Source organism: Podarcis muralis, chromosome Z (genome assembly GCF_964188315.1).
Source record: "Podarcis muralis chromosome Z, rPodMur119.hap1.1, whole genome shotgun sequence".
NCBI lineage: Eukaryota > Metazoa > Chordata > Lepidosauria > Squamata > Lacertidae > Podarcis > Podarcis muralis.
The window spans coordinates 48,068,798-48,092,430 of record NC_135673.1 but is presented as its reverse complement, the minus strand read 5'-3'; the positions used below and the strand labels follow the sequence as shown (position 1 = coordinate 48,092,430).

The following is a 23,633-nucleotide window of genomic DNA, read 5'->3' as shown; positions in this document are numbered from 1 at the left end:
TATGTAATTTGAACACAGCAGGGGGAGAAAAATATACCGAGGGAGCAAGTGTTCATTTCTTTCAAATGTCACTCTAATTTTCTGCTTCATGGGAGCAGGCAATCAGTTCCTATGAAAAACAGCTTTCTTCCCACCCCACCCTGCATTAAATGTAGCAAAACCTTCCTCTTCAGGCTGCCGCTCGAGCTCTCAAGTTATGGGCCAGCAGAACTGTGAGTTGCTTTGCAAAAATATTGTTGATGCCCGGGGGTGTAGGGGGGGGGCAAACTTAAGCAACACTTCCTGCTATGTGGGCTGTGTGGGGTTGGCTTGGAAGGTGGGGCACTCTTGAATTCATATAGGTCAAAAGTGAGCGTGCTTTGCATGAACTGAGGTCTGATCTACCTGTCACTGGGTAACATGGCACCCTGAGCAAGCCCCAGATTTGGTGCCCCCAAATAGATCTTCTCAATTATAGATCTTCTTGGTTTTGTGCCCCCTTGGCTTGGCATCCTCTGCAGGGGAGCTGAGTGTACCACCTGAAATCCAGTGCTGCTGGACATGCAAGCATTCACAGTTGAACAGGACTCTCAGCGGCTAGGTGGGCAGTGTTTTCATGGCAGCATAGTGACACACAGCTTGGCTATGTGTCCCTGTTAGGTTAATGCTATGGGCGACCCAGTGTGACTCAGACATCTTCTGTATCGTGCATGGAATGCCACTTGATAAGGGTTTTTTGGGGTGAGGAATGGGAGCTGTGAACGCCTGACATCTTGTGTAAATTGTATACCCCAGAATAACCCCCACCCCCATTATCCTCCACAGTGGACAAAAGGTGCCTTGGGAGACCACTTGCAGTCTTTCAGATGTGGCATCTTCTATATCAGCTGTGGGGGACCTTCTGGTCCTCCAGGTGCTGTTGAACTAAAACTCCCATCATGCATGGCCAATGGTCAGGGATGATGGGAGTTGTAGTTCAGCAACATCTGGGTGGGGGGATTCCCCTTCCTGCTTAATATCGACTTCCCTTCTCAGGGAGGATGAGATTTAGCCAAAGTTTACATCTCTGTTTTTAAACAGCTCATGGAAATTACCCTGTTCTTTGCTGTGGGAAGAGAAGAGGGTTGTTTGTTAGTTGTCCTAGAGGCTGTGGCTGGAGAGTAAAGGGTTAAGCCCCCCTCAGCTGCTGAGACCAAAGGGGCAAGCATGGCTTCTTTGTTTCTCCAAACAGTTGGTTACCTAGGACTATAGAACTCTTTCCTATCAAGATTGTACTTCACATAATAAACACTTCATATTTTATATGAAGACTCAGTCTGAAAGCCTCCAGTCAATGGGGTGCTCCAAGCAAGGATCCATTGTGCTCAAGGTAACTCCTACTGTTGCATATAAATTCTACAAAGCGGGTGCCAATGGTGCCCAGGTGCAACAATTCCTGGATCAATCACAGCAGCACAGAATCCAAACGGTGTTTTTTGGGGGGTGTCTTCCTCTCATATTGCTCATGGCTGCTTCCTTAGTGCCCCTAAGGCAGGGGTAGGCAACCCAAGGCCCATGGGCTGGATCCGGCCCAATCGCTTTCTAAATCTGGCCCGCAGATGGTCTGGGAATCAGTGTGTTTTACATGAGTAGAATGTGTCCTTTTATTTAAAATGCATCTCTGGGTTATTTGTGGGGCATAGGAGTTCATTCATCCGCTCCCCCCCAAATATAGTGTGGCCCACCATGTGTTGGACTGGCCCACAGCTGAAAAAGGTTGGTTACCCCTGCCTTACGGCAACTACTTGCACTCAGTGAGGGCTTATCCACAATCTTTTGCCCCATGCTTTCTAGGTACAGGTCTGCACTTTCCAGGTCTGAATCTGACCGTCCCCCCTCCCCCCCCATTTCCCCAGGAGAACTCAATCTTTACCACAGAATCGGAGCAATCAGAGCAAACATCAATTCAGGTTTTCTGCAGATTGCTGCTTGCTCTGATTCAGTAATAAAAAGTGGGTTTTCACAAAGAAAGCAGAAGGGGTGGGGGCTCAGCCACGGACCCGGAAAGCACGTTTCTGTGCCTAGAAATGCAGAGCAAAGCTAAGTCCTGACTAACGAGAGGTGGCTGCACAGTTGGGCCGGCCATAGCTGGCACTGCAAGGAGCCCAAGCGCTGCCAGGTGAGAGAAGAAACAAAAGTTCATTTTGTGCCAGTAGCTACCAGCTGCGGACTCCCTGCCAGTCCTCAAGTACCAAAGCACCAAGGCAATTTTCCTGCTTGAGCCACACTAAGTACAGTTTTTGCTCCAACAGGAGGTGATTACAAATTCCAGAAAATATTCAGGTCGTAAATCCAACTTGATTATGTAGCCACTTAGCTGCGCTAAAACAGCCAAGCCTTTCATGGAAAAAGGAAATGACTCTTGATCGCTGTGCATGGATTAGGTGCTTCAACATTAACGGTTTCAGCAGCGCTCAGAAATGTGGGCAATTTATTTTCTAAGCTCCCAAAGATCATCTTCTGGACCCGTGGATGGATGGAGATGAGCAGGATGAGCTGGTTTCTGCATATCCTGGCAAAATACGTCAAAAGATACTGCAACATACTGCGACATTCTCCACTCCTTTGGAATAATGATTGATACGGCTGGAGTGGAACCCATAAAGGAAATGTTTTTAAAAGTCAATTCAATTTTCTTTCAAGCCTGGAGATAAGCAATAGGGAGTTGGTGGAGAGATACTATTCAGTTGAATCTCATTGGAACAGTAGTAGGAGCAAAAGGCCTTTCTGAATTTCAATAAATTCTTGGCTAAAGAGATTAAGGAGATGTATGAATTTCAGTTCTGATATTTCATGCTGCAGCAACAATGTAAAGGTTCGAAGAAAACAACAACAACAATAAACTGCTTTGGAATACCATATAAACCTTTGTTACAAGCCATGCTAGAATGTTAAAAGATGCAAATAAAACAACAATTTAGTACAAAAATGTCTGGAGTACATAATGAGTCTGGATAACTATGCTTTGTACAGACACAGAATGAAAAGGTGAACAATAGTTCCAAATACATTTCAACCTTATGGTGGCCTTAAGATAAGCTGCTGTGGTGCAGGATAAGACTGTTGAAGCTTCCAGTCATCTAAAGTCAGCCTTGTATATTTCTCTGCATCTAATGAAGATATGTCATGCAGGGCAGTGTGGAAGAAACCCCATAGCTCATCAAATCAAAGGAAATATGACACAAAATGCATCTTTGCCTTCAGTGCTCTTAAAAAAAAAATGCAAACAGCAACCACTGGTGCAAATAACAGTGTCAGGGGTGCAGTTTTTGCCAGTAGCTCAGCGAGTGAGAGAAGGGTTAACTGCCCTCCATCACAAATTGCCATCTCATAATAAACACCCCCAGCAGCTGTTCATTTCGTTGTTGCTGTTTGCTTATAAAACATTTACAGTGGATGCAAAGAGGACTTTTTAATGTTGTTTTCTAGGCTGGGTCTTAATTCTGACATATGGAAGGCTTGTTACCAATAAATAGGATTGATTAAATAATAAAGATATATTTGAGAACAAACATATTTAAAACATTCAAAAACAATCACATATTCTCATAGCCAATAATTTCAAGGCTGGCAGGAGCTAGTACCCCTTAAGCATAAAATGCTTGGATAAACAGGAATGTTTTTAGATTCCTCCTGAGAGTTAATAATAAGGGGGACAAATGCACCGTGCTGGAAACTGCAGAGAAGGACTTTCTCTTGCTCTTGCTCTTTCCTGTGGGCATCTTCCCATTTGGGCAACCGGTCGGCCACAGTGAGAACAGGAAGCTGGACTGGGTGGACCATTGGCCTGATTCACCAGGCTTTTGTTACATACCCAGGAGCAGTGCCACCAACAGCGTGAGCTAGGGCTCTGGGTGGTATGGATTCATGTACAGTGGTACAACTCGATAATTTTAGACCCTGGACTTGGTGGTCTTATAGAGCCTTTTTTGTATGTTGCCTCCCAGATCTGAGCTTGGCTTGAGCCATGCAGAGATGGAGCTTCCTGGTCCATTGGAGTCCTTGTCAGAGGCATCCTGTTGTTGTTGTTATTTAGTCATTTAGTCGTGTCTGACTCTTCGTGACCCCCTGGACCAGAGCACACCAGGCACTCCTGTCTTCCACTGCCCCCTGCAGCTTGGTCAAACTCATGCTATCCGAATCCAAATATAGACACTGAAATTTCACTCTGCCTTCAATCTTATTGGGGTCTATTGTTGTTTACCATAGGAATAGGAAACTCAGATTCCCACACCCCACCCCGGTCTTATTTGGGAACAGCTGATCCACTTGTTTCTGGGTTAATTGCCCACCTCCACCCCCAGCCTCACCCTGGAGTAATAGCTTTGTCTTTCTCAGGAACAATAACTAAGAATGTTGGGTAGTTGTTGTTTCAGAGGTCTGTGACTATACTTTCCGTAATTAATTTATGCATAAAATAAGGACGGGCTGTTAAAACAGACACACACACACACACACACACACACACATCTTTGAAGTTTTCATAATGGTGTCTCAACACCAGAATAATATGGAAATGTACTTTCACTTTGATCTTCTGGAAGCTCTGGTCTAATTAAGGCATGAGGAAAGATTCTTAGTCACTGTCTGTCTGTCTGTCTGTCTGTCTGTCTGTCTGTCTTCTCCCCATTGCCTCTTTCAAGTAAAATGAGCAATCAGAAATGTCCAGTGAGAATCCACATCACAAACTAAGTCAGTGCTCGTTGCAAATCACTGCTAACCCATCTGCCCAGTGCATTCCTCTTGGGTGAATATAGCCTGTTTCATGCAGGGATGGAATAACTGCAACTAGAGGCCATTTTTAACCACAGGAGAAAAACTTTCAGGTATCCTGCAGCTAAGGATGGGGGAGCACTTAGGCATCACCCCAAAAAGGGGGGACTCGGGTTTGCCTGAAATTTGCATATGCTAATTTGTGTGTTTAGGTGCAAATAACTACTGTCAGAACGAGAGTTTCTCATTTAAAGCCACTCCCTGATGCTTTTACTAGCCAGTGGGAATTAAAAGTACAGTGGTACCTCGGGTTACATATGCTTCAGGTTACAGACTCCGCTAACCCAGAAATAGTACCTCGGGTTAAGAACTTTGCTTCAAGATGAGAACAGCAATCGTGCAGCGGCAGCAGGAGGCCCCATTAGCTAAAGTGGTGCTTCAGGTTAAGAACAGTTTCAGGTTAAGAACGGAGCTCCGGAACGTATTAAGTACTTAACCCGAGGCACCACTGTATAGAATCCTAGATCCCAGGGTCAACCCAGGTGCTCACATAAGCATCTCCCCTGGCTCCCACGAGAAAGTGGCATGGGGGACTCCTCCCCCAGCAGGCTTAAGGACCAGCACTTTGGGAAATTGGACTTTTTCATAGCAGTGATATTTCATTTAGAATAAGAAAGACAAAAGAGGATACTAAGACCCAATGCAATATAAGCTGACATGGGTGGGGGGTTGCCGATTTAAAGCACCGCAGAAAGAAAGGAAGCATGAGGTAAAGTGTTTTACACCCATTTTCTCTCAGCAGAGATAGCACGTACTGAGCAGGAATGAGGGATTGGTCTTAACCAGCACACCTGCCCTGACCACGTGATAATTCGGTGACACCCCAGCTGTGAACTGTTGCACTAATAGAATTGTGGGATGTAAGAAAAAGATGCTCTGCACGAGATACGAAGTCTGAGCAGTCAGGCCACAACTTAGATCAGGGGTCTGCAACCTTGAAGACAAAAAGAGCCACTTGGACCGAAGGAAAAAACAACTGGGAGCCGCAAAACCATTGTGACATTTAAAACAGTGGGGAGTGTCGGGGCACACAATGCGCCTCCTCCCCTCGCTAGTATCCACCCCGGAGCCGCGGCAAAGGTGTAAAAGAGCCACATGCGGCTCTGGAGCCGCGGGTTGCAGACCCCTGACTTAGATGAAAGAATAACATTCCTACAGGGGGCGGCTTCTGTTTCCAGAACACTTAATTCTCCAGATAACAACCAGCAAGATGCAGGGCATTCACAAAGGGCTTATTGCCAGCTCCTCTTGCTCCACTGTTTCCCTCCCACCCCCACTCCTCTTCAGTGCTCAATGGGGCAAACGGCAAAAGTCCTTTTTTGCAGATTGCTGTTTGTTCCAATTTAAAGAGAGGGTTTTATCTGCAAAAGGAAGATGCAAGGGGAAAACTTGGAGGAGCGGAGGAGCCCAAAGTCTCTGCTCAATCAGCCTCATGAATATGTGACCCCAAAATTCTGATCCCCTCCCCCAAACTGATGGCCAAGTTTTGTGCCATTTTGTGCTGTGAACCCCACATTTTGTGCTGCCCCCCAAACAGAGTAATTGACAAAGCAAATCAGGGTCACAAGTGAATGCCAAAAACAACAACAACAAAACAACAACATTCCAACCTTGCCCCGAGTGACTCCAAACTGGTGCAAAGTTTTGTGCTGGTTTTGTGCTGCAAACCCCACGTTTTGTGCTGTCCCACAGACTGAGGAATTGGCATCGTTACCAGGGTCACATGTAAAGGGCCCAAAATCCAACCCCTAAACCCGTCCACACGTCTGCTCTGAATTAATTAGCAGGACAACACAAGAGCTCCCTAAATCCTTGACCGCTAGAACTAGGGGAGTCTGCTATCCAGGTACTGACTGTTGATGAGCGACTCCAAGACTCCTTCTGTAGGGTTCGTCATCTTCTAAACAAACAAGGTATCCCTTTAAACAGAGGGTCCCTTCAAAGGGATGACTGTGCTGTAAAGAGGGGCACATGGCCCCTTTCCCTGCAACCCGTGAATTCCTATGAAAGCATGGACTGCAGCAGCCCCCCCCGACCGTTATTCACCTTTCAGATAATTGCTCACTCTTTGTCTGTGAGCTTCTAGGAATATTTAATACACATCTTATAGGTATATAACCTGTGACTATTTTGCAATGTTCTAATTGGGAATCACTCAGTGACTGAGCACAAGCTCTGCAAGCTGACTTCCTTGTTACCCGCCACCGCCCCCACCCCCAGCTATATGATCAAAAGCAGCTGGACTGGACTCATGAAAAGCCAATCTTCCCTACTGCCCAGTCCCCCAAATTCCTCATTTCTGCCCACCAGCTCTCCTCAGCCATAATTTCCTAAGTGAGCTAACTAATGGCAACTTCTGCCCTGAAGCTTCACTGGACATTTGGCTTCTAGCATTCGGAGATAGGGAGAAATCCGTCCCCTGTCCACTTCCCTCAAGCCCTGAATGATTTTATAAGCTTCTGTCATGTCACCTTGTTTCTCTAAAGTAAAAAGTCCCAGTTGCTGTGACCTTCCCCCATAGGGGAGTCCCTCTACCCCCTTGATCATTTGAGCTGCTCTTCTTAGAAACTTTTCTGGCTTTGGCTGTGCTGTATCCCAGCTGGGGCCTGATCCTGATTGACCTGACCGAAGGCAGAGCAGGCTGTAACCCGCTCTCTCCCTTCTTGGGCGAATGCCAGTGTGAGCTCATACTTCCAAGGAAAAATCAATGTGGAAGAGCCATTTGAGTAATAATCCTCAGTACCTCAAGCCTTTATTTATGCTGTGAAGGGGTTAGGTTCTGGATGATGCTGCCAAGTGAAGCTGTTCATTTATTTGCATGGTGATTTATGCCAGAATTATTATTAAAAGCCTGGAACAGTTAGTGATTAAAGTTTAGCCTGGACAATGGGATAATCCAACACTTAATGGAGACTTGTTTCCAAAAATGCTGGCTTCCAGCAGCAAGTGGGCAAATGTGGCATTTGGATCTCAACAGCCTGCACCCTGCAAGAGATTAAATGCCTGCAGGGTGTTGTGAATAAGCAGAAATAAGCTTGACGTGAATGGACTAGCTCAGGAAAAGTGGGTTTTTTTGTGGGGGGAGTGAAAGTTTTCCATAGGAGGGGACACACATGCTATTACCTCTGAGCAAGAGTGAGGACCTGATTGAAAGCTGCTGTTTGTGCCACAGCCCCTGCTGAATAAGGAAGCTTGCAGAATATTTTAGCAAATATAGTATTTTTGAAAACCAGTTTAAAATGTGCCAAGTATTTCATCTCAGGGATGTGAAGCTACTTCACACGGCAGTCTCTGTCTTCCCATGTGGAGTTCACATCTGCCTTGTGTGAAGCAGCTGTTCCCTGGAGCTGGAGGCCTGTCCAATATATTGTTTTTTTGGTTTAGGTTTGTACTTCTAGCAAGTGAAAAAGGTTTGGTCCTCCTATTAGGCAGCGTGAATCCTACATCAAGGACTAGACACAGGAGTGCTGGCCAGAGCCTGAGGAGGGTCCCTTTTGTGTACAAACACCCATAATGGTGGCTTCCTGTGGGCGAAATCACAAATGCATGATGGTTAGAGAGTCACAAACAGGGGCAAAGGCACTAAGGAGTTTCAGAACCTGTATAGTGGGTACCCTATACCCCACAACCTTTGGTGGGAAAAAGAAAATGGGCTAATCCCTATCTCTTACTTCATGCCACAATACATACTGTTTCTTACATGGAATGGGGTAGGAGAATGTCTGTGAGATCTCCTTCAGAGAGCACACTCCATTTTGAACTAGGCTATGAACTTTTTGTAATTTTTATGGCTTACTGTCTGCCTGATTTTTATCATTGTATCTGTTGAAAACCGGCAAGACTTTTGATGTGAGTTAGCCTTATATTTTCTTGTTTTATGTAAACAGCCTGAGAGTGAATTCTTTGCTAACGGGAAGATCGACTCTACCTAAAGCACTCCTGGATATAATAACTGTTCCATAAGGTTATGGGACGTGGGTGATGCTGTGGGTTAAACCACAGAGCCTAGGATTTGCTGATCAGAAGGTCGGCATTTCGAATCCCCACGACGGGGTGAGCTCCCATTGCTCGGTCCCTGCTCCTGCCCACCTAGCAGTTCGAAAGCACGTCAAAATGCAAGTAGATAAATAGGGGAAGGTAAACGGCGTTTCCGTGTGCTGCTCTGGTTCGCCAGAAGCGGCTTAGTCATGCTGGCCACATGACCCAGAAGCTGTACGCCGGCTCCCTCGGCCAATAAAGTGAGATGAGTGCCGCAACCCCAGAGAGGGTCACGACTGGACCTAATGGTCAGGGGTCCCTTTACCTTTTAAGGTTATGCAACCTTGTCCCAATAGGTTCTATAGATAAGCTGAGTGCGGATAGAGATTTTTAACTGCTGAAATAGGTATTTGCATTCTCTTGCAAGGTGGTCCCTTTGCCTACGCCCGCTACTGGTGGGGCTTGGACACTGCTAAGGATGCCTCTGGCATCTGAGGTGAGGCAGGCAAATATTATTAACAGGGTCAGGTTTATGGTGCAAAACTTGACAGAGGAGAGGTGATGGGGGGATATTGTGGCCCTGCAAGTTTTCTTGAACTCCCTGCTCCCATCACCCCAGACCACGACCCTGCCGGAGGTCCACACAATTTCTGGAGGCCCATGCAGGTTCCTCATTCCTGCCTTAGAGGGAAGTGAGAATGATGGATATGAAGGTGGTGAATCCAGGAGGAATGTATTTTCTCTTCCGTGAATCTATGATAAAGGGCGACAACCCTGGCTTTTCCCCCTGTGAAAATTGAGTTTTTCATCTTTCTCTGCCTTTCCTCCCCCCCCCCCCAGTTCTGCTCCCCCAGCAACTACTAAAATTCAGAGATGTCGTTCAGATCAAAGAGGGAGAGAGGGATGTTCACACCCTGCAGATTAGAATGCTGAACAAATCATGCCAAATTGTTAGAGGGTCACAACTTAATAGGATAAAAAATCTCAGCGTAATTCCTCATCAAGTCACAATAAAGGTTGCAATCTTCTATTTTAAAAATGTCAGCTTTATGACTCCAGCTGTGTTTGTTGATGGGTGCAAGAAAAGGAAAGTGGTTTGTGGGGGTGAGGGTGACTTACAGCCAACTTGTGGATTGTGAGGAAAGGGCAACCTTTTCAATAATGGCTTTGTTGGGATTTGCTTACGTCTGCTTTGCATAATTAATAAAAGAACCCCATTTTGATGGGAATTGTGCGTCGTCATCGCTGCAGCACCACACACAGGGGGCTTTGTCTGGGCTGGCCAGCCTTGTCAGGCCGAGGGTGTTTTTTTCCAAGAGATGCAGTGGGCGAGTGGGGCGGGGGATGCAGTTCAGGCGGATGTCTTGGATTGATGGCGATATGGATTGAGGCAACTGCCAAGAGCAATCTCTCTGCTGGAATGAAAGCTGACTCCATCCTTGACATTGCTTCAGCAGGGTCACCATGGAAGCACAACTGTCTGCTCTTCCTATGTACTGATAAAAGCAGATAAAGGAGAATGATTCACACAGAAAGACAAGGCAGTCCCATCTTGTTCAGAGTGTGCAGACTGAACCCCAAGGTGCCTCGCTCAGGGGCTTATCCATAATTCCTCTTGTTCCACTGCTCCTTCCCGGGGGAAACCACTCTTTAGCATTCTGTTGGAACAAAGCAGTTTGGGTTTCCTCCGCATTGATGTTTGCTCTGATCTAGCAGCTTTGCCTGGAATGGGGCAAGGGGAAAACAACTTGGACCCATGCTTTCTAGGTACTGGATGAGTGGAAGTGTGAAAGAACCCTGCAACTGCTGTCGTGGACACGGTTGTGGTCTGCACAAAACAAGCCATGCTGTGGTTCTTTATTATGTAAGCCCAGCATTATCGCAAACCTTTTATGGCAGTTAATCACCAAAAATCCACTTTGAGCTGCTGCTGGCATAATTTTTGTGTGGCGGCTAAATGAACGTGAGCAGCATAATGGGAGTTTTAGTGCAACAACAGCTGGGGACCCACCTCTGAGAAACACAGCATCAGGCTCAGGAATCCTTGTGCAGTTTGGCAGTGATATCTCAAGAGGCATTCAAACTGCTGCAGGTTGGAACCATTGTGCCAAATTGGGGGATGACAGCCAGATTCTTCCAGATTAGCACAGATGTGGCTGAAAACTGAAGACCTGCTCCAAGCACCTCCCTGCACCGCTTCTTTGCAACAATGGAAGGTTTGTTAGGGGGACCTTCCAACACCCTACAAGGAGTCCTGTTGTTTGTCACAGTGCTACAATTCCCAGCACCCTTAACAACCTGGAGTTTCCAGGGTTATTTGGGGGAAGCCATGACAGTGAAGGTGTCTACATGGTTTCTTTTTCTTTTCAGCATCAGAAATTTTGGGGTGATTTTTTCCAATATTCCCTTGGCATTTCTAAACCCTGTCCAACATCTCCTAGCTGCAGGCTGGCCACCCCCTCTTTGGATCCTTGACCCTTCTACTCCCACCACTGTCCAGCTCTTCAAAGTGGGGGGGGGGGGAGAGGAAAAATGTGTTTTGTTTTTGTTTTAAAAGGGGGGAAAGGGGGGGGGAGTTAAGACTTAAAAAATAAAAATATGAGTAAAAGATGGTTGTAGCGGTGGTGTCCCCCCAGAAAAAGAAAATATTGAAAAAAGGAAAAAGGAAAAATGGGGGGAGGAAAAAACGTGTTTTTAAGAAATAATATTTATTTATTTATTTAAAAAGAGGGGGAGGGAATTAAAATTTAAAAAGTAAAAATATGCGTGAAGGGTGGCTGTAGTGAAAGTGTCCCCCTTAAAAAAAAGAAAGCATTTAAGAAAGAAAAAATGGGAGGAGGAAAAAACGTATTTTTAAGAAATACTTTTTATTTGTTTGTTTATTTATTTTTTTAAAGGGAGGGGGAAGGAATTTAGATTTAAAAAGTAAAAATACGGGTGAGAGGTGGTTGTAGCGGCTGTGCCCCCTTTAAAGAAGAAGATATTTTTAAAAAGGAAAAAGTGGGGGGGGGGGAGAGGGAAAAAAGTGTTTTGTTTTGTTTTTATTCTTCACATTGGCAAAAAAGAGAGTAAAAAATACTTACTAGCTGGTTATACGTTGCCCAATTCCCTGATATATTTATTTTTTTAACTGAAAACGCTTCTAATGGTGACAGCCACCATGCTGTATACGGTTCCAACAAATGTTGGTAAGTGGTCCACACCTTATATAAAGAGCTTCTAATGATGTGATTCATGAAGCCTTTGTGGACCTTTGCCTTGTTGTAACCTAGGTAGGCATGCCACCCAAATCTCTTGCCGAAACTCTCCAAGTCCAGGATATCTAAAATTTCCAGCAGAATCATTTTGATCTCCGAAATTCTTCCCCAGAAAGATAATTTCAGTCTTGACCAGATATCCAAGTATCTTTCAATTTCTTTCCAGGTCCTTTTATAATTATCTTCGAACAAATTTAAATTTTTCATTGTAACCTCTATCCTCAAATCCTTACCTTTTTTCACTACTTCCAATGCTGTTCTATCCCCCAATTCCATTTTTCCTGATTCTGTAGATTTTTTTTACCATGAGTTTTGTTTTTAGTCTGTTGAGTTTAAACCCAGAGACCTTATCATACTCTGTTATGGTTTCTAGAGCTTTGGGAATACTCTTTATTGGATCTTCTAATGTTAATATTAAGTCATCCGCAAAGACTTTTAGTTTGAAGGGCCTTTTTCCCAGCGATATCCCTTTAATTTCTTCTTCCCTTCTTATTTCTGAATTTAGTATTTCTAGTATTAGTATAAATAATAGAGGAGAGGGGGAGCAGCCTTGTCTTGTTCCTTTTTCTATAGATGAATTGCTTTTTCATTGTTCATGATTAAGCTGGCTTTTTGTATTTCATAGATGGGTTTCTCCCATTTCAGATAAGTCGATAACCTTTTTTAGGAATTTCCAAGATAGATTAAATTCCTAGGAGTTTAGCTCAGTGAAGACCTTACTTGGAAAATAAATACAACCCAGGTGATTAATAAAGCCCAACAGAGACTCCATCTTCTCAGAGTATTGAGAAAGAACAATGTCAATCAACACTTCATGATCTCCTTCTACCGATCCTCAATAGAAAGTGTCCTTTCATACTGCATCACGGTGTGGTACGCTGGGATTGACATCAACTGATAGGAAGTGCTTACAGAGGGTGGTAATTACAGCAGAAGATATTATGGGCTGTCCCGTGGATGAAATAGCGGAAGAACGTTGCCTCAGGAGAGTGAGGAAAATTCTCAGGGATGATTCACATCCTGGCCGGCACTTCCTGCCCTCAGGCAGAAGATATAGAAGCATGATTAGTCGCACCAACAGGGTAAAGAACAGCTTCTATCCGTGGGCTGTTAGGCTGCTGAATGAAAAGATAACAACAGGGCAACTGAATTTCAGGTTTGGTGGGTGTGCATCAGTAAACGAGGAGAATTAAGACTAAGAGAGCTGCTTGGGGGGGTTGCTTGTGTAATCTCACTGTATACAAGTTGTACAAGTGAGAATAAAGTATTTCAATTATCAAAGGCCTTCTCTGCATCAACTAACACTGTCTGTGGATTCTTCTCATTGTCTTGTTGGGCTGTATATGTGATGAAGGGGAGCCATACTGGGGTGAAGGCATCTTCTTCTGTTTGTCCCCATGTCAGTTTCAGTTTATTGGTTAGCTTTTCTAGAAAGTCTAGAATGGGTGGTACCTACATTTGCAAATGTGCTGTTGGTCCCAAAGAGCTTGGCAACCCTGTTTTGCTACCTTGGCATGTGCTTTGGTAACACGTGTACAGATGTGGCCAGAACACAGTTGGAAATGACACTGAAACTAACCTCAGAAGAGTGAGGTGCAAGTATGAGATGTGTATCTTCCATAGGTCCCATGGCCTGTGTTTCATATGATACACCTGACCATTCAAGCATCTCTTCTTCTTGGCTGCCTCATTATCTATGTGTCCGAAACACAAGCTGGGAAACTGTGTTGGGAGGAAGTGAACCTGCAAGGCCCTTTCAAGCTAACAGATGTTTTGGAGGGTTGCAAGATATGCTCAGTCAGAAGCAAGGCAGCACATCCAAGGTTCTTCTTGGTTTACACAGCTGGAAAGAAGGTAGTTCCACTACAGAGCCCCTCTGCTACGAAACCTAGAAATTAGAGAAGGGAAGAAGGGAGAGAGGCTTTTCAATAAGAAGGCTGGAGTTTGGGCTGACTCCCTGGCATTTGAGGTTTATAAAAGGGCCCCACCTTGCATATTGTTTTTAATATTCGGTTGGAGGCCGCCCAGAGCGGCTGGGGAAACCCAGCCAGATGGGCGGGGTATAAATAATAAATTATTATTATTATTATTATTATTATTATTATTATTATTATTATTGGAATGCCATTCACTGGGACTCACAAGTGGGGAGAGTGGTTGCTGCATTCACGTCCTGCTTGAGGGTTTCCCATTTGAGCATCTGGTTGGCAGCTGTGAGAGCAGGAGGCTGGACTAGATGGACCATTGGCCTTATCCTGCAGCTTCTTCTTATGTTCTTTGGCTTGATCCAGCAGCCAGGCTTTACTTGTGTTCTTAAATGGCAAGATCTCTTCTGGAATCTTGGAGAGAGGCAAGGCTGGCCTTCGCAGACCCGCATTGTGAAGGGCTTCATATGGGCTGATGTTGTTTCAGCTTCTCCATAACTTAGCTGGTTTTTTTTTTGGTAGGTTCTCCTCCACACCAGCACAGGGCTAGGTTGTGGAAAGCATTCTCTCCTTGCTGCCAAAGTCAGTGGCATTTAAAGTCAAGATAATGAGTGCATTTAAATTATCCATTCTGTTTATGAACCAACAGCAAAGGCAAACGTGGTTCTAAGGCTCTCCTTCATTGCAGCCTCTTTGTTCTTCTCACTGGTTCCCTTTACTCTCATTAACACCCCAGTCTGCTTGACATTTCATTAGAATGATGGCTTGTTTATGGTATGCAAATAATACCTAAATTATGCATGGGTAATTATGAATTTATGCACCCCTTTCCTGCCTTAGCATAAGGACATGTAGAATTTGTTTCATTTTAACCTGAGCAAGAGACATGATGCACAGAGGTGGGTGGTGGTGGGATAAGGAAGAGGTATGGTGGCGCTGTGGGTAAAAGCCTCAGCGCCTAGGGCTTGCCGATCGAAAGGTCGGCGGTTCGAATCCCCGCGGCGGGGTGCGCTCCCACTGCTCGGTCCCAGCGCCTGCCAACCTAGCAGTTCGAAAGCACCCCCGGGTGCAAGTAGATAAATAGGGACCGCTTACTAGCGGGAAGGTAAACGGCGTTTCCGTGTGCTGCACTGGCTCGCCAGATGCAGCTTTGTCACACTGGCCACGTGACCCGGAAGTGTCTCCGGACAGCGCTGGCCCCCGGCCTCTTGAGTGAGATGGGCGCACAACCCCAGAGTCTGTCAAGACTGGCCCGTACGGGCAGGGGTACCTTTACCTTTACCTATTCTTGGGATGCTTTAAGCTGCTGTGCCATCTCAGGAGCAGAAGCCTGCAGGCACCCAACCCCGTGTTTGCTACATTCCTTTTGTTCCTTTAGCTAACAGATTCTTAATTTTCACCTTCCTGCCCCTGGAACACTGCATCCTGCCATTTGCCAAGCAGTTCCTGAGTATGTAGCGCCTTTGGTGATCCTTGTGCTGCCCTAGATAGAAATAGTTTTGAGCATCTTGAATGACAGGTAGGCATCTATTCGGCTGTGTCTTATAGGCTGGCAACCAAGCTAGAACAATGAGGGATGTGCCTTGCCTGCTTTGTAGTTTTGCAATCAGAGTCAGAGGAGGACGTCCAAAGAGGGTGTTTTTAGAAGCCCTGCAGGGATCAGGCAAGAAGAGCAGGTCCTCCAGCAGCATGAGCTGTCAGGAGGACTTGGACCCCACTTCAGACTCAGATAAGAAGAGGAATTCACAGTGTTGGCAACAATGAATGGGAGAGAGACCTCACAGGGTTGTTGTGAGGATGCAGGAGAAGCATGCAAAACACTTTGAGATCTTTAGAAGATAAAAGTGGTGCATAAATGTAATGACTGAATGACCATGTTCTCCCCACTTGTTATTCCCAGCCATGCCCATTTCGTACAGCTATTAATGGAACAGGGACCTTGCTTTGGAAATATACAAGCAGCATTTCCATGATGGGAACCCACGAATCAAGCCAACACTCCAGCTACCTGCAATCCACTGGCTCCCTCCCAACTTTCAAAGTGGCCCTCACGATTTTATGAGTCAGTGGCACTATGGGGGGGGGATCCTTTTTCTGACAAAAGCTGAAGTGATTCTGCTGAGCACGCACTCTCCTCTCTGCTATTCCTGTGTGATCTTTCTTTTTCATAATGATACAAAATCAGATCAGGTGGTTGCAAGAAGGTGAGAGATAAATAATGGAGAACAAGGAAATGAAAGCCATTATCGCTCTGAAGCCAGAGCACCGATTAGACATAAGTACTTTTCCATGGCAGCTGGAAAATGTGGGTGGCTCCTATTAAATTTAATTATACACTTGAGGAGGGTTTTGGGGGCAAAGCTGATGGGGACTGTATTTTCTTCATTTGTTCATTCATTCATTCATTCGTTGAGGTTGCAATTCAACCCTTCATCGAAAGAATCACAGGGATGTTTGCAAAAACTAATGTAAATACATAATATGTGATAAACAGAATTGTTACAAGAATTATCGTAAGTTACATAATTAACAACAATATGATGTAACTCATCAGCCTCTAAAAGCCTGAGAAATAAGGTGGGGTTTTACCTGGCATCTAAAAAAAATATTAGGTTGGGGTGAGAGGCACTTCAAAGGGGAGACAATTCCATAGTTGTGGAGCCACCACCAAGAAGGTGCTTCCACGGGCCTCCATGTCACACATTTCATTTCACGCAGGGAACATCAGAAAAGCAGGGGCAGGTTGGTAAAGGAGAACGTATAATAATAGATATAATAATAATAATAGATATATGAGCCCCGGCCATTCAGGGCTTTAAATGTCAACCTAAAGACATTGAATTGGGCCTGGAAGATAACTGGCAACCAATGGAGCTGTTTGAGAGTGATGTTTATCACATGTAACTTGCTATTCCATTCTGCGCCAACTGCAACTTCTGGATCATCTTCAAGGGCAGCCCAATGCAGAGTGCACTACAGTAGTTTACCCTGGAGTTTACCATTGTGTGGACAACTGTAATTAAGATATCCATGTCTAGAAATGGCCATACTTGATCCACCAGCTGAAGCTGGCCATAGACAATCCTCGTCACTGAGGTCACCTGGGCCTCAAGTGACAATGATGCTTTTAGCAACCTATCCCTGAGGTGGAAGTTCAGTCCCATCCAGAATGGCCAACCCTACCAGATCTGAGAAGTGGGAGTCATCTATCTCTATCTATCTTCCCATCCAGCCCATTACTGTCTCCAGGAGCTTTCCTGCCTCTTCTAATCCTGAAGAGACAGAGATAGGGCTGGGTGCTCTCAGCATGTTGATAGCACTGCATGCTAAGAAATAACATAACTCATACCTAGCTAAAGAGGTGACTTGTTGGACTACATCACCCCTTTCAAAACAAGGAGTTTCACAGTATCATATCTTGCCTCTGCTTTAGCACTTTGGAACTCTCTAGTTTTCCACAAGGAGGTGGAAGCATTGGAGCTGTCATATCTGAAACACACAGGGAGAACTCCCTGAAGGACTCCCAGTCTTCTGCCAGCAAAGCTGCTCAGGAATTTACCTGAAGTTTCTGCGGATTTATTATTGTTGTTGTTGTTGTTGTTGGGGAAACCCAGCCAGATGGGCGGGGTATAAATAAATTATTATTATTATTATTATTATTATTATTATTATTATTATTATTATTATTAAAATTTGTACACCACCCTACACCAGTACAGGATACAGTCAGAATATAAAAATGCAAAATACATAATCAAAATAAAAACCAAAAGGACCCAACACCCCCTCCACCCCAACACATTTTAAAAGGGCATCAGATATCAATCAGCCAAAGGGCTTGTTAAAGAGGAACATTTTTTCTGGCACTTAAAGGTGTATAATGAAGGTGCCAGGTGAACCTTCCTGGGGCTCCCCACAAATGGGGAGCCACTGCAAAAAAGGCCCCTTCTTGTGTTAATTCATGTTATGTTCTATATGTTGATTCCAAAAATAAAAAATAAATATAAAAAAGGAGAATTCCAGAATGTAAAGATCCAAGTTTGGGGCAGGTACAGTTTGACGAGAGAACCCCAGCAGAAATTTAAAGTAACAAAACTCACCTTACACAGTTCAGATTCATACATCACAATCAGCCTTGGCACCTGGTTCTGATGTTTGGTCCCAAAAATAAGCTCATGTTGGAAGGTTGGGCAAATGGCAAGTGTTTCTAAGGTCTTGTGTGTTCAGACTGATCATGCCATTTTTGGTTTTGTTCTACATGTTTCTGATGCTTTGGGTGAGTGGCAGGCATAAGCACCTCGTGAAGAGCAGGTTGGAGCCTCCGGGTTCAAGCTAGGCTGAAGGTGATGCCATAGAATGATCCAGCCAGCTGCTCTTCAGCTGCAGCTTCCCAAACTGATGGGAAGGTAGCAGCTCAGGGTGTTTTTGGACCAGGGAGTGGCACTGGATTGGCCTTCTAGTGTCAGCTGACTTTCTGGGCATAGAGGCCATAGATGGCAGCCTCCAGAATCCCACCCTCTGATCAGAGGCTGCAGGGAACCAGTGGGGTAAACAGTTCAAATCTAGAAGTACCACTTTATATGGAGATTTCTTGAGCAGGGGAATAGAAGTGATTGTACAGACCCCCATTTTGAAATAGTCAGGCTGCCACTTTTCCATTCTTTTGATTTTAAATGTGCTAGCTCACTTAAACATTACAGTTTTTCCTTCTGCTTTTTAACAAGTGGAAGCTTTTGGTTACTACAATGATAAATTCTCACAAAGTGGGGGGGGGGGAGCCCTTTGTGTGGGATTTGGGGGTGGAATATGCACATTTTAAAATATTGTCCTTCAACTACATGCCCTGCAGTGGCGTAGCGTGGGGGGTGCAGGGGGGCCGGCCGCACCGGGCGCAACATCTGGGGGTTAGGGGGCGCAAATCCACGGGTTAGGGGGCGCAAATTACTTGCCTTGCCCCGGGTGCTGACAACCCACGCTACGCCACTGATGCCCTGCATACGGTTCCTGAGCCCTAGCTGAAATTTGGTTGAATTGCTGCCACTGTTACAGTAGAATGCTCCAAGGGATACATTTTACATAGTTATTTATTAGGAAGTTATTCCCCACTTTACTGGAAACAAATAATGCTCTAAATAAATAAATTGGCTAACCTATTCAGCTCCTGAAGCAATGCTGTAAGAAGCAATGGCGGGGCTGTCTTACTGAGGGGGGAGCACCTTAGCCCCATGGTTGAGCATCTGTTGGTCATGCAGAAGGTCCCATGAAGACTCTCTAGCATCTCCAGTGAAGAATGAGGAACATTAATCTCAGCAAACAGCTGGTCAGAATAGACTGTGCTGAGCTAGATGGGACCAACAGTTTGACTAAGTATAGGGCAGGGATGCTGGGAGTGGGAACCGGTGGCCCTCCAGATGTTGTTGGACTCCTCCAACTCCCAGCAGCCAGCAAGACCAATGGTATGGGATGAATGGGAGCTTTAGTTCAGCAACATCTGGAGGGCACCAGCTTGGTGACGACTGCCCTACTGCAGCTAGGATGAGTACACAGTGCACGTAACAGAAATAAATGGCATACTCTCCCTCTGTTTACCCTCTGCCTCTGTCTCCACTGTGTTTATTTACAGATCATAAGCCCCTTGAAGCAGGAACCTGTTTCTCTGTCCTTCACAAGCACCACATACACCCCCCACCTCCTTTCACAACCTAAATCGCAACCTGAAGGGAACTATATGGGGATCAGGCCTCGTGGCATCCCAGCTACCACCTCCCAATGTAGGGTGCCCAGGATCACAGGCAGAAGCTGAAACCAAGGAAACCTTTGTCTGCCTGAAGAAGGTCTTTCCCAGCTGTGCTATTGGGGAAGATCAGCAGCCAAACGTAACAAATGCAAGTTATTGCTAGTTAAAATGAGAAATGGCTAATACCCCAGAGATTGAGGTCATGTGCATGGTTCTCCCTCTGCCATCATTTCATCCTCAAAACAACCATGTGTGAGAGGTTTTGAGTAGCTTGGGGTCACTCGGTTGGCTTTGTAAGATGAACCCAAGGCTATGTGCAGGTCAGTTCTGTGTCCAGGGCAGCTGTCTTCCAGCTCCATCTGGTACACAAGCTGAGACCCTACCTACCTGCAGACTGTCTTGCCAAAGTGGTGCATGCTCTAGTTATCTCCTGCTTGGACTACAGCAATGCGCTCTATGTGGGGCTACCTTTGAAGGTGACCTGGAAACTAATCCATAATGTAGCAGCTGGACTGGTGACTGGGAGTGGCCGCCGAGACGACATAACACCAGTCCTGAAAGACCTACATTGGTCCCAGTACGTTTCAAAGCACAATTCAAAGTGTTGGTGCTGACCTTGAAAGCCCTAAGCGGCCTCGGCCCAGTATACCCGAAGGAGCGTCTCCACCCCCATCATTCTGCCCGGACACTGAGGTCCAGCACCGAGGGCCTTCTGGCGGTTCCCTTGCTGTGAGAAGCAAAGTTACAGGGAACCAGGCAGAAGGCCTTCTTGGTGGTGGTTCCTGCCTTGTGGAATGCCCTCCCACCAGATATCAAAGAAATAATCAACTATCTGACTTTTATAAGACATCTGAAGGCAGCCCTGTTTAGGGAAGTTTTTAATGTTTGAAGTTTTGTTCTGTTTTTAATGTTCTGTTGAAAGCCGTGGGTTTCACCGTTTACTGTTTACTGTTACGGCTTGGTCTCTCCCACAAACGCGAGACTCTGGCTGTTAATTATTTCAGATTTATTGCTAAAACAACAAACTAGGACGGAGCTCCTCTACTCATCCTCCTCCCCGTTTCCGTTTTTTGTTTAACCTGTAAAGCACATTTCAAGCTCACCCTTTCCCTCAAAGAATTCTGGAGATGGCAGTTTGCTAAAGGTTGCTGGGAATTTCAACCTGGAGGATGGGTTGGTGGGTTTAAACTGCAGTGCCCAGAGTGCTTTGGGGGGAAAGGATGTTGCTTGCAACATAGTCTCCCCAATCAAATGCTCTCGCTTCTACACTCCATTAGTATGGGGTGGGGCCGAGGAGTGGTTTGTGGCAGAGGCAAGGCATGTTCCCTGCAGCAGAAGACTTAGGAAACGAGACTGTATTTCCACCCTCATTCCATCCACTCATGGCTTCTAAATGTTTCAACATGGAAAGTGGGGAGTAAATAGACAGTGCCTCTAGTGGGGCAGTGAGCAAGTGACATGGAGAAGGCCCATTCCTCCCACCAAGTCCTGAGATTGCCTGGCTCAGCCTCTTGAAGAACCACCATTCAATGCTTGGAGTGGTTTTCTCTGTAACCCTTGCACCCAGGGCTAGCCCAAAGTGGTGGCAGATCTCCTACTACTGATTTCCTGTTCTTCATTCACACATTTTTTCCAGGTGTGTGTGTGCCATTTTGTAGTTTGCCTCAGGTGCCGAAATACCTTGGGCCGGCCCTTCCTACACCAACGGATGCTGGTGGGCTACAACTCCCATCCATCCCATCCATATAATTTCATTTATTTATGCATTTATTTTGCTTATTCATTTATGTGCTGAATCAAAACAATAACACAGATGGCAAGGTGAACTTGCAGTTAATGTTTACTTATTTGCAGCTATTAAAAAGTACTTTACAACCTAAAGTTACAGAATTGTGCACAGTAAACAAAGTGAAATAAACAACAGAAGTAAAGGCAATGATTGTGATCATTATTCCATAAAGGAAAAGCCTTCTTAAAAGAGGATTGCCTTGGTCTTGAATTGGTCTCAGAAATTATGGGCATAGCCAAGGGGCCAAATAAATCATACAGCAACAATGAAACCAAAGGTTCCTGCAGAAACTATTGCAGACTGAGGATTAAGTTTCGTATTTCTTCTCGCTTATTTTCCACTCTTGAGTCTGGAAACCAGTCAGTTAAATTCATTGGTGTGTCGAAGCTTAGAATGGGAGTCTCAAAAAAGCTCTCCGCATATTGTAGCACATAAATTCCGCAATCGCTATTGTTGTTTTGTTGTGGCACTTCCAGGTATAAACATCTCACAACATGTTCAGAGAAACTTCTTTTGGTACCTCTCCTGACTTCCCACTCTAACTCCAGCCATTCCTGAAGTATTTGGAAAATATGTGATGGGAAGGGGCCCCTAAATGAATTCATGAGCAGAATACAAGGCTGTTTGCAAATAGCAGAAAATTTAACTTTCTTAGAGTACGGATTGCGCTCGTATACAGGCTTCATTAAGCCTGGGAAACAGATAACAGCTAAGACCCAATGTTCATCTTCATTGATGGGAACAAAAACAAAATCTTTTTCAAAGATATCAACATCTTGTGTCCATCCTTTCACTCGCCTTTCCCATTGCTGCTCAATTGTGAGTTGTGAGGTCTCTGGAAAACTTCCACTCTCCTTCTCACTAAGGAATGTGTAAAAAAAGCAACTGAACACATGAGTTCTTTCAGCATCTTCTTTTTTCAATTTTTCAAGCACCAGATATTTCAAATAAAAATCAATGATTGCATCGTTTAAATATTCCCCTTCATCTAAGCACTCAAGATCCTTATTGGTCACAACAATACCTCCCATTTCAGGAGGTGGGGGATAAACGATTCTCAGTGCAGAGTCTGACTCAGATTCATCATCACTGTCATCAAGGACCTGGGACTGTCTTTTATTCTGCAGCTGCCTTTTGGATTTCGGGATGTGTTTTTTTTTGTTTCCTCTAGAGGTGTCTTCAAGGGGTTTTCGAAAGGCCTCAAGCACACTATTTACTTTTTTAGACGTCATTTTCACACAGAAATCAGGAATGTTGTTTGTATCACCAATATTAGCGATCATTGCTTCAATTATTAAATGTGTATCAGGGTCATAGCAGAAATCAACAATTAAAATGATTTCTCGTTCTTTAGGATTTGTGGCATTACGGCATTTCCAGACATTAGCTTCCTTCCTGTTCCACTTCATTTGGGATTCCAGTTTTTGATAGGCAGCAGCTGTAGTTCGCAGGAAAGATACAAATTGGTTGCGTGCAAATCCATATGTCCACTTGGTAATTTCAGCTGCCTTTAAATGAATACCCCTAGGGCCCTTTTCCAGGTGTATCTTGATAGAATTGAAAGAAAAAGTTACAGTCTCCACCAGTGTTCTTTTTAGGGCTCCTACTATTATCTTTCCACAATCCAGCTTATCATGTTCGTAGGACTTCTGATGTAAAGGTTCAACATCTGTTTTTTTGGAGAGAGCTTTGCGATGCTTTACTTGAGCCTTCGACACACGTTTGTCATGTGGTCTTTTCCTGCTAGCTGTTCTTGATTTTTCAGTTCTGTTACTCCTGCCAGCCTTATCTTCCTCTTCACCACCACTGAATATGGAGGTCTGATCATTTAGTTTGGATGCAGTTGCCCCCCTGCAGTTGTCTTCTGGTGCTTTTGTAGTGCGTGGGCAAACTGTGGAGCGGGTCTTCTTAATGTTAGGAGGACATTGTTTTCTTTGCGCTGCTGTTTTCACAACAGTTGTTTTTGCGTGAGTGCCAGGATGACAGCTGGCCTGTTCTACTGCTGCAGAGCAAGGAGCATTCTGAACATTTTCACTTCTTTTCTTCTTTCGTTTCGGCATGGCGGGTCCAATCAAAGAAGCGCCTCTGGCACCTATTGGGAAAACACCACTTTTTAAAATCACCATTTGGACAGAAAGTTCCCCCACTCACTCACA

General features: G+C 45.0%; 1 pseudogene; it reads right to left on the bottom strand.

Moving 5' to 3' along the window:
- Positions 1–21,667: 21,667 nt before the first annotated feature.
- On the bottom strand, positions 21,668–22,973 carry LOC114588895 (sentrin-specific protease 6 pseudogene; annotated as a pseudogene).
- Positions 22,974–23,633: the final 660 nt, after the last annotated feature.